The sequence below is a fragment of the Etheostoma cragini genome, chromosome 1, assembly GCF_013103735.1.
Source record: "Etheostoma cragini isolate CJK2018 chromosome 1, CSU_Ecrag_1.0, whole genome shotgun sequence".
NCBI classification, from domain to species: Eukaryota; Metazoa; Chordata; class Actinopteri; order Perciformes; family Percidae; genus Etheostoma; species Etheostoma cragini.
Genome location: NC_048407.1, coordinates 14,242,985 through 14,252,382, shown reverse-complemented (window position 1 = coordinate 14,252,382; position 9,398 = coordinate 14,242,985). Strand labels below are relative to the sequence as shown.

The window sequence follows — 9,398 nt, the reverse complement described above, 5'->3', positions numbered from 1 at the left end:
CACTATGTTTGGGAGGAGTGTGACTGTCTAAGAGTCAGAGTGATGGTGGAGATCCCAGGACAATAATGAAAAAAACAAGATTATTATTAATGATAGGGATGTTATGTTTTATGGTTCAAAGGTTAACCTACAATAATAGTTTTGACCGATTTAATACTAGTTGGCCACTGTTTACATTAATCTTGATCATCATAAATATGCGCATACTTTCACAATGCAATTAAAATGTCTGTGCAACATTAACAGGGCCTTTACGTGATAACAAGATGCGTTTTCAACTCAGACATTGTGTAAATTCACCCACCCTGATCCCTGTCTCAATCCTGCCAGTAGCTTGTAGCTGCTAGCTCCTAGCTGCCATCCGGTTAGTGTGTTAAACCAGGCTTCTGTGATAATCATCCAACAACAATCAACGAAGCGGCGGTGGCGTGGCTATGTCCTCCAGAGGACAGGCCATGGCTTTGTGATGAAAAATTTAAGTTTTTATTCCCCTCAAAAATAGATAATTGAGCACTGTAGTGGTAATGACCATATTGGTGACTATGTACCTACATGGAAACGGGGAAATTATGTCTGTGGCTTGCACAGTGATGGCGTTAGAGAAGGTAGTTGTAGTCTTGCGCTGAAGTCCCATTGTAGCAGGAAAAGGGAAACAGTGTGCAGATTACTCCGCGCTACCGTTTTTTTTTTTTTTTAGGGGGAATAAACTTGAAGAAGAGACACAACCTGTCCTCTGGAGGACATAGTGACATCACTGCTGCTCCGTGGATTGTTGTGGGATGATTATCACAGAAGCCTTGCTGAACACACTCACCGGACGGCAGCTAGGAGCTAGCAGTTACAGCTGCCGAGAGGATCGAGACAGCGACCTGGGTAGGTGAATTGAAACAATATCGGAGTTTAAAATGCATCTTGATGTTACGTAAGGGCCCTGTTTATGTTGCACAGACATTTTAACTGCATGTTATGTCTATGAGAGGTACAGAGGCACTCTAAAACTTATCCAGACAACAGCCGTTTTAGCTCAGTGGAAGCTCATAGACGTTGCTGCAGCTACTCCGTGTTGTCTGCAATGATTCGGGTTGGTTTTTTTTCAATCGAAGGTACGCGCATATTTATGACGATCAAGATTAACGTAAAAAATGGCCAGGAATTCTCCTTTAATGATTGGTAAATGTGGTCGGCCATCATTAAAAAAAACTCTAAATTAGCATCCCCAATTAATGTGGAAGGATTGTTTTAGTGGTTTGGATTATATTCTAATGCTACATTTTGTTCTGTGCTGTAACATTTTTTGAAGATTACTGAAAGTCATGCCTCTGAAAGAGCTAGAGGGCATGTACACAGTGTGTCTAGGATTGATGGGTCACAGTAGACTGTGACCATTTAGCGCATGATGGTTTAATACACATGTACCTGATCCTGGTTCCTTCTCTCTAATCTACTTTCTGTCAGGGACTGCTGTGATCAATGGTTTGTTTATTTGCCTGTGTAATAAGCAAATTATGCTAAGCAGGAGAAGTCACCTCTAGCATTAACCTGCTTACATTTCAGTCAATGACTTAAGTGATTTTTATCAGGATGCCACAGGCATCCTGATAAAAGGATGCCATGGGGCGATTGAGCCTGTTACAGATTAGAATCTATGCTTTTTATTGGCAAAAACACAGTTGTGTCATATAGTAGTTAGCAATGTTTCTGGAAGTCACCCATCCAAAAAGCAGCATTCATCATATTTGCAATCAATGACCGCATTATTAGTTATTAATTTTACCAATTCCTTTTCTTTCTCCTTTTTATCGTCCACTGGAAATAAAGCTCAGAGTTGACAAAAAGAAGACAAAAATCTGAAAACGCACATTAATGAACAGCATAACAAGCATGTATACACTTATAGTGCATGCTAAGATTAACTGTTTTGTTTTGGGTTGTTTCCTATTTTAAGAAGCATTCATTACAAAATTGGGTTACACTCAGTATAAAGGTGGACTGGGGATTGTGAAACAGCTGTATAGTTTAACATACTGTTATGCTTTACTTGAATTACTGCATGCTTTTACCTTTATCTAATTATGTTTTACACTTTCATTGATGCAGTTGGTGACCAGAAGACATATTAATGAATTGTAATTATAAATACATATATTTTTGATGGAACTAACTAGTTCAGTGTCACTTTATACTGTTTGTATTGTACAGTTATGTACTGTAAGTGACATTTTCAGTGTTGGAAATGTTGAATTGTGAGTAATCTGAACATTTAATAATCCAAATAAATTTCTCTCTTTGCTTATGGCATTGTTTGTATGTTGATTGAGAGGTTACTATAATACTATTGATCATGTGCTAATTGTTGTTGTTCATAACTGTAATCAGTCATTACAATCATTAGCATTTACATACAAGCACTACCTTGGCCCATATTTGCATGATTGTACCCAATGGTAGATTTGGCCAGATTGTACTAGGGGAACCCTGCACAGAATTTTATTTCATATTTGTTCGACCAAAAACTAATAATTTCGATGTCATTTTGGACATTTATCATCATTAACGTATATGTGAAAGAATTCAACTTTGTGTGTGTCGGTCATTCACTGTCAACTCGGGTTGTGTCCTGTTAATACGTAACGGAGAGGGAAAAATGCCTCCCAGGGGTATTTTATTCTCTCTCTCTCTCTCCCCCTCTTCTTCATTCCTCCAATCCTGTTTGCTCTTCATCATGTCTCCTCATGTTCACTGTATACTGTCACCACTGCATGATATCATACTTACAACCAAACATATAAATTTATCTTGTGTATGTGACAAGTTTATCCAACAAGATTTGCTGTTTTACTTGCTAAATCCACTGGCCATTGTTGACATTAAATAGTAAAAAAAAATATTTTTACAAAGGGATGTTTGTAGTCTCTTTAGACTTAGCAACAATTCCTCCAATTAAACAAATGTGTGATTTGTCATTACTTTACAAAATGACCCAAAGATCTATATAACTTCTGATCAGAAGTTATATAACTTCTGATAACTTCTTTTCTGATCAGTTAGAATTCGGTTAGATTTAGGCAAATCGAACCTACTGACCACAAGGCATTTAAAAAAACAACAAATGCTTTTGTTCATGTGGGGGCAGAGTCAGACTAGCTATTGACAAACCTGGACACTTTTATACAGCATCACATTTATAGCAGGAACAAATTTATTGGTCGATACAGAAGGAGCAAAATATAGTTTGAGGGCAGTAATGCCAGGAGCCCTGATCATCATTAGAAGTTTAAAACCAGGCATTGCTGCCGGGGGAGTGGGAAGAAAACTCCCTGGCAGCCACCGCAGATTACATCATAACAGGATTAAGAAAAACTTGGTGTAGCTTGTGCCACACTTCAGCAACTTTTTCTGAGTCTTTGACATTGACCATCAATGCTCCAGTAAGTGTAACAGAAATGCAAGCCCACACTTTCTTAGTGCTACGTCCAACATGCAAACACATCACGCCCTCACTTTAGTAGCAGACAGCAGGGATTATCCATGCCAGCACAGAAAACATATTGCTGCCAGTTTCTTTCCAGAGAAACAACTAGACAGAGTAGAATTGCCTGTTGCTCCTTTCAAGTCATCACAAGCCACAAGCCATATACTATAATGAGCTTTTGATTCACACAGAGCAAAAGCAAGGTACAAAAAGGTGGATCAAAATAATAAGCTTGGCAAAAAGCTATCCAAATGGAGAAAATAGAAAATAATATAGGGTGCAGTGGCCAAGGTTGGGTTAACGAACAGTGTACTTTTTCAGCTACTGACCAAATTACGCTGGTACCGCTGAGGACTGATTCACGTTGAATCAAACTGTGCCAAATGTTGGTATCTGAGAGCGTGTAAGCATGTTTACAGAGAGTGGAGCTCCGACACACACACACACACACACACACACACACACACACACACACACACACACACACACACACACACACACACACACACGGCTGTGGTGTGGATGGAGTGAAGCTACGTCGGTTCGGCAGTTTATATCACAGTGAGTCAATGAATCGTTACACTAATATTAATGGCAAGTCGAAAGTGGTCGCGGTGGGGTTACCTTTCCTCTAAAAGGCAGTGTTCTCCTATGCCCAGGTGACTGACTGACAGGATGAGATTGTAAGGCATGGCAACTTTATCTCTATAGCAGATGTAAGCAACAAGGCAATTCAAAATGCTTTAAATAAAACATTGAAACGTTGAAAATTAATTTTACAAGTGAAATCAATTTTTTGTCATTACAGAGGGAAATTATCAACAAAAATCTTCCTTTGCAGGGCTTGACATTAAGCTTGTCGGGGACAAGTGGTAGAGAAATTTACTTGTCCCAGCTCAAACAAAATAAAGTGCCATGTTACTTCACATTATGTGCCACTCATTACGTCTATGTTACCGATTTGAAACAAATACATTCTGCATAAATTCTCCATTCTAAATTAGCAAAACATATAAACAATTAGAAATGGAGAAATATTTACCCAGACACGTGACTTTTGTGCATGGGCAAGTGAAACGCAAATGTTCTTGTCTCAAAAAGTTAATGTCAAGTCCTTTGTTTGGTACCGGAACCAAAAATGTGAACATTACCCAACCCTAGATATGACCTGTATTCAAAAATGAAACAGCCTCCAACATGCTGCAGTCAAGTGAAGACAATTTTATTTATATAGCCCAATATCACAAACTCCAATTTTGCCTCAAGAAGTTTTACAATCGGCACAGCATTCAACACCCTCTGTCCTTTATAGATCCTTGCATCGGATAAGGAAAAAAACACCCCCCAAATAACCTCAGGAAAATAACTCAGGGAGGGCAACTGAGAAGGGTTCTTCCTCCCGGCACGGGCAGACACGCAGACATGCGATTTGTACAGAATAGCCTAACTAACAGGGAGGGGAGGAGGGTTAGAATCTGAGCCACACAACCTCCCCTCATCCATGCAAACCTGAAAAGAGGACGGGTTGCACATATACACAAGAAGAAAAAACCTGAAGCGCATCATTTACACAGATAGGAAAATAAACAAGCACACAGAAGCAGAGAGACTGAGAAAAGGAGAGCCTGAATCTCCCAGAGGATGAAGATCCAAATCAGCATAATGACATTTTCTTGAGACCCCTTGAGAGGACACATTTGTGAAGCAGTAGAATTTAATTTTCTACAAGATGTTTTCACCTCCTATATGCAGCTATGCATTGCACATGTTGATACTGTCATGGGTGTCCTCACATGGCTTTGCAGTGGACGTTCAATGAACGGACAGCAAACCCATTCAAGTCAAAAACTACAGAATAAAGAGGTTACTTATATAAGATTCACTTTTCATCCTTCCTGCAGGAAGGCTTCCTAGATTAGCCTTGATTATCCTAGATTGGTCTATTTCCAGGTTGTGTGAGAGTGGAAATGTGAGTTTATGTAAATTTAAATTTTTCTTCTGTCAGTTATTTGTCCATTTAAGCTTTCAGGCCTGGGCTGGATTCTGTGTGTGGGTGTGTATGTGGTGGGGGGAGGGGGGGGCAGGTAGTTGATAGCAAAGGCTGAATGGACTCCCAGAATGACTATGGTCTGATAGGGTGGAAATCTAACTATGGGCCCATCCTGCTGCTATTGGGCTTAATGTCACTACTGCATTTGGAGACCGAAGAAAATCCCAGGAATGATTATGAAAAACGAGATTGGGTTTCACTGTGTTTAGCACATTTTCATTCCCCAAGCACAAGCAGGAGATTCTTAGGGAGAGTGGTCTGTCTGTCACTTTAGCAGCATGGTGTAACATTGTCAAGGAAATGACTTTTGGATATGTGCTGTTCACACTAAGCTTCATATAGGATTGGCTGATACAATCTGACAGTGATCTATGATTTTACACCATAACCTAAAGTACAGCCATGATCTCAAACAAGCCAAGCTGTCCACTGATGTTTGTAACAGTATAATTTAGAATCCCCTTTTGACAAGTGTAAAAAAAAGTCACATTAGGAAGGATGCAAATTACTGTGCTACTGTGTGTGTATATAGTTACAGATATAAAATATAGTTGGGTTGCTACTTCTTCCCTTAACTAAAGACAACTGGGTTGCAATTGTCAGGTCAAAGCTACACTTTGAGGTTTATCTGACATTTAGCTAAACATAATGTACTTTTTTTTAAAGATACATTTTCGGGCAATTTAGGCCTTTTATTTCTATAGGCCAGCTTATACATGAAAGGGGAGAAAGAGCGGGAAGGACATGCAGCAAAGGGCCACAGGTCGTAATTGAACCCTTGGCTGCTATGTTGAAGAAAAAACTTCTATATATGGATGCCCGCTCTACCAGGTCAGCTACCCAGGCGTCCAACATATTCTACTTGTTGATAAACCACCAAAGAGACCGTACGCAGAAATGAAAACTAAACAACAATTCAGATTCAGAGGGGAACAATTCCATTCTAAACCAATGGTCAATGCTACAACTGTTTTATATACATTTACATGCAGGATTTAAAATAAAAAAGTTAGATTTTTACATATACAGTATTTTGCACACACAATATTTAATGAAATGTTTTGTCTACTGAGGTTTTTATTTTGGAGGCATTCCATGCTTAAGCCTTAAACATGCGTGTGAACCACCTCTCACAGTAATCTTCCATGTCAGAGGCTCAGTCTTGTTTAAAGGTGGAGAATTGGCTTCTTAGAACATTAAACATGAGGTGGAATGTGATAAAGTAGATCAACAGCCTTTTTCTGTTTTGCCTAATTATTTTATGCATATACAGTGAGAAAAATAAGTATTTGAACACCCTGCCATTTTGCAAGTTCTCCCACTTAGAAATCATGGAGGGCTCTGAAATTGTCATCGTAGGTGCATGTCCACTGTGAGAGACGTAATCTAAAAAATAAATCCAGAAATCACAATGTATGATTTTTTAAAACTATTTATTTGTATGATACAGCTGCAAATAAGTATTTGAACACCTGTCTATCAGCTAGAATTCTGACCCTCAAAGACCTGTTAGTCTGCCTTCAAAATGTCCACCTCCACTCCATTTATTATCCTAAGATAGATGCCCCTGGTTGAGGTCGTTAGCTGCATAAAGACACTTGTTCACTCAATACAATCAGTAAGAATCCAACTACTAACACGGCCAAGACCAATGAACTGTCCAAAGACACTAGAGATAAAATTGTACACCTCCACAAGGCTGGAAAAGGTTACGGGGGAAATGTCCAAGCAGCTTGGTTAAAAAAGGTCCACTGTTTGAGCAATCATTAGAAAATGGAAGACGCTAAACATGACTGTCAATCTCCCTCAGACTGGGGCTCCATGCAAGATCTCACCTCGTGGGGTCAATGATCCTAAGAAAGGTGAGAAATCAGCCCAGAACTACACGGGAGGAGCTGGTCAATGACCTGAAAAGAGCTGGGACCACCATTTCCAAGGTTACTGTGAGTAATACATTAAGACGTCATAGTTTGAAATCATGCATGGGGTTTCCCTGCTTAAACCAGCACATATCAAGGCCCGTCTTAAGTTTGCCAATGACCATTTGGATGATCCAGAGGAGTCATGGGAGAAAGTCATGCATAAATTGATGCATTTAATTTGTGATTTGCTTTTAATGTTTTCATTTTAATGCATAGTGACTGTTTAATTTAAACAAACTGAGCTCTTTATTATTTCCAACTATCAGGTCACTATGCTTTCATCCCGACATCTACTCAGAAGAAATAATTGTCCTTTGGATAATGTGACAGCCCAATAGTAGGCTTAATTGTACCATTAACACCAGGTCTGTGGTTTTTGGAAATGTCTGCCTGCCAGCCTGTCTGCCTCCTATTTCAGCATGGCACAATTTGAACTGTGACAGTTCAAACTGCTCTGTTTCACCCTGATCAATGTGCTGCCAAGATGTCAGAATCTTGTTAGCCAGTGAAAAGCTACCAAATCTTTGCCCGTGGTTTCTACAGCTTTGCTTCTGCAAGACAAAATGTTCTATGGTGTGTATGTCTGTATGTAGCATCTGTCAGGGCTAGTGGTGGTGCCAAAGACTTATCTCCTGTTAGCTGCAGTCATTTGCATATGTCCTTGCAGTTGTTTGGCTTGAGCTCATCATGACAAGAAGGGGCAAAAAGAATTGTAAGAGAGCTAAGAAACAGTTGGACTGATCTTGCCATCTGCATCTGATTTGGTATGATTTTGTGGTTCTGTTAATGCTGTTTAACTTGCCAAGTAGCACTTAAGCTGCCTAAAAATTGCTCTCATTATTGTGTCCATGAGTCATTACTGAGTCTACAAGTGCCATTCTTTACTTGGGCTGCCTGTGGTGGTTTAATTAAGAATGGATAGTTGTTCTATGTCATAAAAGAGTGGTGAACAGGGATTTTTTTTATTTTATTTTTTATTTATGTCCCAAACGGGAACCCCCACCAGGCAGAAAAATATATATTTTATTGCCAAAACTTAGTAAACGTGTGTAACAGCTTGACAGTGAAGTTTGTCAGTTTAAATGTTGTTGAATTGTTGTCGGTAACTGTTACAGACAGGCTTGATAGTGAAAGATGCGGTAATATGTTGACGGTTGTTGTGTTTTTAGCTGGTCTAAAGAATATTTGGTTAAAATTTGGTTGCAAACCCTTATGTGGAGGTAGCTAGGAAGGCAAGTTATTATATATTAATTGGTGGCACGGTGGCACGGTGGCTCAGTAGTTGGCACCGCCTCACATCAAGTAGGAGCTGCTGAGTACTGGATTTGATTCCTGGGGTTGAGTTTGCATGCTTTCTGTTTTTGCTTGGGTTCCCTTCAGGTCCTTCGTTTCCCTCCCACCATTAAAGGGAGAAAAAAAACTGATCCAGTATAAGGCAAGTGTTTTACAACATTATAGAAAGGATGCCAACAGGGGTCAACCTTTTTGTTGTAGACATTTACCTATTTATGTGTGAACTCATGCTAACTCTATATTAGGTGCTAAAAGTAGGGATGCATTGGCTGATCGGAGTCAGCGGATGTCTGCCCTGTTTACTGCCATTGGCCAATCGACAAATAGGGTGAGATGGGAGTAGCCGATGTTTATATTAGGGCTGTCAAACGATTAACATTTTTTAGTTGATTAATCGCATAGTAATGGTGAGTTAACTCACGATTAATCGCATTTTTTTAAATTCTATTTCAAATCCACTCCAATTGAAGTTAAATGAGATTATCAAATGTAATAACACATTGTCATTCATACCAAATGTACTTAATAAGTAAAAACTAGACCAATTGATTTCAAGGGGGTTTTATTGACTGGCTGTAATTTATCAAGAAGTTACTTAAAATTATTGAATGTAAAGTGGAACAAAAAACAAAATAATTTCTGATGATGTTGACAGTCAACT

General features: G+C 39.2%; 1 long non-coding RNA gene across 1 annotated transcript in view; it reads left to right on the top strand.

Annotated features, from left to right (window-relative positions):
* The first annotated feature begins 979 nt into the window (after positions 1–979).
* Positions 980–9,398, top strand: part of LOC117945394 — a 21,925-nt gene continuing 13,506 nt past the window's right edge. Inside the window, exon 1 of the long non-coding RNA XR_004656794.1 lies at positions 980–1,170. This is a non-coding gene — a long non-coding RNA (uncharacterized LOC117945394). The remainder of the gene's footprint in view (positions 1,171–9,398) is intronic.